The sequence below is a fragment of a genome, unplaced genomic scaffold (assembly GCF_019419815.1).
Source record: "Pyrus x bretschneideri cultivar Hongxiangsu unplaced genomic scaffold, Pyrus_bretschneideri_v1 Contig2, whole genome shotgun sequence".
Classification (NCBI taxonomy): Eukaryota; Viridiplantae; Streptophyta; class Magnoliopsida; order Rosales; family Rosaceae; genus Pyrus; species Pyrus x bretschneideri.
In genome coordinates this window covers 7,904,967-7,910,468 of record NW_025999501.1, presented here as the reverse complement: position 1 = coordinate 7,910,468, position 5,502 = coordinate 7,904,967, and the positions used below count along the sequence as shown (strand labels likewise).

At 36.3% G+C, this 5,502-nt stretch overlaps 1 pseudogene; it reads right to left on the bottom strand.

The window, feature by feature from the left end:
- Nucleotides 1-851: 851 nt before the first annotated feature.
- Nucleotides 852-5,502, bottom strand: LOC125476751 (annotated as a pseudogene).

Below are 5,502 nucleotides of genomic sequence, written 5' to 3'. Positions count from 1 at the left end.
GCCAGTTGAGGGACCCATCTGTTGGCCACTTCAGAAAAAAAGGGTAGGGCCCCCAAAAATTTGGGTCAGCCAAATACAAACCCAAATTTGGGTTTAGCTTAGGTCAAAAGCCAAACATTTTAGGTTCAAGTCCAACCATTAGATATTAGCTAGCACTACGATTTAGTGTTATTCCTTTTTACATATAAGTGAAGGGTCTTTAGATTCGATTCTCGCAAAGGCAAATTTGAATCATATTATTGCTAACTCACTATAAAACTTAAACTAATCCCCGCTTTTTTAGTGTAGATAATATTTTTTGTTCGAAAAAACAAAAATGTCCCACAATTAGATTGCATTTTTATTTTGTTTAAACTCAAATATTTAGGTTTGGGTCTTACCCTACAGTTGGTCTTAAATAAATCCTCATAAAAGATAGTAGAGGGATCCCCATTGATGATACTCTAAAGAGGATAGACACAGCTTGAATTCCCATGTTGGAATGACACAAAGTGATCTCTAGATCCCCTAATGCCTTAGTTCAAGTATTTATAAGGGTAGTGCCACAAAGTCGCACTTGAAAATGATCACAATGAAATTTGAAACACTATCCGTCTACAAGAACCCATGCACTTGACCTAGTGTCCTAATCGTATATGATTATTTACTTGACAGTCTAGACTAATTTCTGGATACATGCATAAATTATAAGGAACGGGCACTTTTATGGCCCTTCCAATTTTTTGCTTGCACCATTTAACTTCGTAATGCCAATTAACCCTATAAAAATTACATCAGTTTCCATTTTTTGTGATCTAAAGAATACATGAGACAAAAACAAAATCATATGCACAAATGTTGCATCACTGAAATACAAAATGGACCTTCTCTAGTCCTCTGAAGGCTTCTTACATGTATACAGGGGGACGGAACCAACGAGCATATCATCTGGGACCGGACAACTCATCCAGAGGAATATGAGAAGTTGAGTCTAGATCCAATTAGTACTTGGATGATGAATAGGGTTGAAATCTTGGCGGAACACCTCTTTTTGCCACTCCTCCCATCTTTCAACCAAACCATCGCCTTCCAGCATCTGGACAACCCCTGACATCTTGGGTCGTTCCCCTGGGGTGCCTTGTGTGCATAGTACAGCTACTTGGATGGCTGCTCCACTTGATCGTCAACATAATTTCCATTTAGATCAGCATCAACAAGTGTTTCCAACCTCCGATCTTTCAGTAGTCCTTTGACCTAATTATTTTAGTTAAAATAAAAAGGAAAAAGTCTACAATTTGAAACAAAAGGTGAGGGCACCTAGGAGAGTGAAAATGTATTGTAATGTTCAAAATTTGAAGGGCCGCAGTATCTCTAGAAAATCAAACTATTTACAAAAATGCATCGTCATTCAAATATCGATATGATGCAAACATATGACAAAGATGCAAACAGAGAACAGAAAGAAGCAAGAGGCCAAGACAACGAGAATAAAGAGATAATGAGGAAATTATCATCGATACAAAACACATGCCAAATTCTTCAAGAAATCACAGCAAGGCCAATACATTGGCAAAAGAAGCAACAACAATACTAACAACAATTACCAAGCAAATGCAATAATTAATCTCTGACAATTTAAACCTTAGATTGTTATAAATAAGGATAAATAAATCTTCACAGCTTAATCGTAACTCTAACTAATCAAAGCTAATTAAACTAAAGTAATTTATTAAAGGTTAAGTATTATTTCTTTTCTTTGATCCATGATTCTAACTGTTTTCAACATTCGGGACAAAAAAGACAAGTGATTTTTACATTAATCAAACAGGAACTTGGCAGCTATATAATGAGTAATAGGTTTTTAAAGTATCTTTGCAAAGAACCAACTAAAATGATTGCAAAATGTTCCATATACAATGATTAAGAATGTGTCATATGAGATTAGCGGTTTGAATAAAATGATTAGGTGTGGAAACCCATTATTTTTGGCTTAAATAAATGGCAACACTGGTATCGAGAGATACACCTACTTTACAGTATATTATATAACATGGAGTGTGCTATTCACATATCCCTTTTTACTTCTCATAGACCCTTGTTAATTTCTGTCCGTTGATCTTCTTCAATTCATCCGATCTGACGGCTGAAAATTAAAACAGTGTAAGAGAAGTAAAAAATGAGTATTGAAACATAATTTCCAAGATTTGGACTGAGGGACACAAAAGATTGAAGCAAGAATATCGTTGAATTTCAACAACATTATGTCTTTTTTATATAAAATATGAAAGATATTATGAAAGATTTAGCATGATAAAATATAATCAGAAGGTGGACTTCATGCAAATGTAGTTGGAAAATAATCTTGCATATAATAATAAATTAGCTACAAACAGAAACAGAAAGACGTAAAAGCATACCCAATCAAGTAATATGACATCATCATCATTCGCAAGCCGAGCAAGATCAAAAGCCCTCTGCCCAGTGATGAGTTCAAGAAGCAAATATCAGTTTTCTCGGAAAGATTTCCAGTTGAAAGGTACTCTGGTGCTATATGGCCAATCAAATGCAGGTTGTCCTTCTGGACGATCTACAATAATTTATCAACATAATTATGAGAGTAGAATTTTAGATTACAAGCAACAAGTAATGTGGTTTAACACATATCATGCCCAAAAAAGAGTTATCTTGTTATCCATTAAATAAAATCAACATCAAGAAAGTAACTAAAAATTGAAGAGAAAAAAAAAATACAAAAAAAACATCAGTACTGATACTCCAAACCAAATTGGTCGGGTGTATAAATTCACTTTATCAATGTAATCCCAATTTTTAATTTCGTGAAAACAAAAAGATTCATCAACGCAGCAAACAATTTAAATGAGTACCTCTTAAACATGCTGCCACACTTCCATTAGCCATATAAGGATATACAAGCACCCTTTCTGTTGGTGTCACGCAAAAACCACGCAGACGAAGCAGATTGCGGTGGACAGCCATGCTAATCATTTCAACCTCTGTTTGAAACTGTAGCTCCCGGCCTTGTTTTCTCTCCTCTTTTAAGTCTTTTTACAGCAACCAGAGTTCCATCAGCTAAGCGTCCTTTATAAACCGTACCAAATCCACCTATACCAAGAATATTTTTGTTACTGAAGTTATCCGTTGCAACTTGTAGTTCGCGCAAAGAAAACCTTTTGAGCTGTCCTAAATGAACCTCTGGATCCTCCTCAGCTGCAAAGACAGTAGATTAGTGAAACCTGCATCCCATACTAAAACACCACCTTTATCAAGCTATATGACTCCTATAGTTCACTAACCAGGTACATTAAAGAAATGATCCAGTGGTTTTCTTCGTCGCCAATAAGCAAGTGCAATTGCAGGTGCAGCAAACAGCAAAGCAGCACCAGCAGCAACCCCTCCAGCAATAGCCCCAGTAGCAGTGTTACCTAATATGAATCACCAGAGTTAAAAAGGAAGGATTATTTGCGCAATATGAACCAGAACTAAATGAAAAATCCTTAAAGTCAGAAGTTATATGATGAACTCTCTATCACATGTCATTGTTTTCATCCATTTCCTCAAACTCACAGAAATAGTCAACACAAAATTAGGAGAATGTGAGTCTATGATCCAAGTACTTGGATGATGAATAGTGTTGAAATCTTGGCGGATCACCTCCTCTTTTTGCCACTCCTCCCATCTTTTAGGCAAACCTTTGCCTTCGCCTTCGCCTTCAAGCATTCGGACAACCTCTAACATCTTGGGCCGTTCCCCTGGGGAGCCTTGTGTGCACAGTAGAGCTACTTGGATCAGCTGCTCCACTTGATCGTCAATATAATTTCCATTTAGATCAGCATCAACAATTCTTTCCAACCTCCGATCTTTCAATAGTCGTTTGACATAATTTTTTTTGGAAAAATAAAATAGAAAATGTCCGTTGGTTCTACAATTTGAAACAAAAGGTGCGGGAACCTAGGAGAGCAAAAATGTGTTGGAATGTTCAAAATTTGAAGGCCCGCAGTTTTCTCCAGAAAATCAAACTGCTTACAGAAATGTATCGTCATTCAAATATTGATATCATGCAAAGAGAAGACAAAGATGCAATAGAGAGAATAGGAAAAAGCAAGAGGCCAAGATAGCGAGAATAAGGAGATGATGAGGAATTTAGTATTGACACAAAACATAAGCCAAATTCTTCAAGAAATCACATAATGCCAATACATTGGCAAAACAAGCAACAACAATAGTAACAATTACTAAGGAAATGCAATAATTAATCTCTGACAGTTTAAACCTTAGATTGTTATAAATAAAGATAAACAAATCTTCACAGCTAATCATAACTCTAACTAATAAAAGCTAATTAAACCAAACTTATTTTCTAAAAGCTAATTACTAAGGAAATGCAAATGCTGTTGGGAAATAATCTTGCATATAACAATAAACTAGCTACATACACAAGCAGAAAGACGTACATGCATACCCAATCAACTAACATGAAATCATCATCACTCGCAAGCTGAGGATTGAAAGCCCTCTGCCCAGTGATGAGTTCAAGAAGTATGACTCCGTATCCAAAACATCAGTTTTCTCGGGAAACCTTCCATTTGAAAAGTACTCTGGTGCTATACGACCACTTGTGCCACGTACAGCTGTGGTAACATGTGTATCCTTGTAGTCCATGAGTTTAGCCAACCCAAAGTCTCCAACAACTACTTCGAATTCCTCATCCAACAATATGTTTGCAGCCTTCACATCACGGTGAATAATTTTTGGATCACAGTGATCATGTAGATAAGCAAGGCCTCTTGCAGATCCCAATGCAATGCGTTGTCTTATTGGCCAATCAAGTGCAGGTTGTCCTTCTTGACGATCTACAATAATATATCCAAATACTTATGAGAGGAGAATTTCGAATTACAAGCAACAGGTAATGTGGTCTAACACATATCATACCACCCGTCCTACCTTTTGTCATCCTTTTCAATTTAAACAGAAATAAAATCAGCAGCGAGAAGGTAACTTAAAATTGAAGGAAAAAAAAAAAAAACTTCAAAAAAAAATCAGTGTTCATACTCTAAACCAAATTGGCCAGGTTTTTAAATTCATTAGATCAATGTAATCCAAAAAAAAATTAATGCCGTGAAAAAAAAAAGATTCATCAACGCAGCAAACAATTTAGATGAGTACCTCTTAAACATGATGCCACACTTCCATTTGCCATATAAGGATATACAAGTAGCCTTTCTGTTGGTGTCATGCAAGAACCATGCAGACGAAGCAGATTGCGGTGGACAGCCATGCTAATCATTTCAACTTCTGTTTGGAACTGTAGCTCCTCGCCTTTGGTTCTCTCGTCTTTAAGTCTTTTTACAGCAACGAGAGTTCCATCAGCTAAGCGTCCTTTATAAACCTTACCAAATCCACCTCTACCAAGAATATTTTTGTCCCTAAAGGTATCCGTCGCAACTTGTAGCTCGCGCAAAGAATACCTTTTGAGCTGTCGTAAATGAACTTCTGGATCTT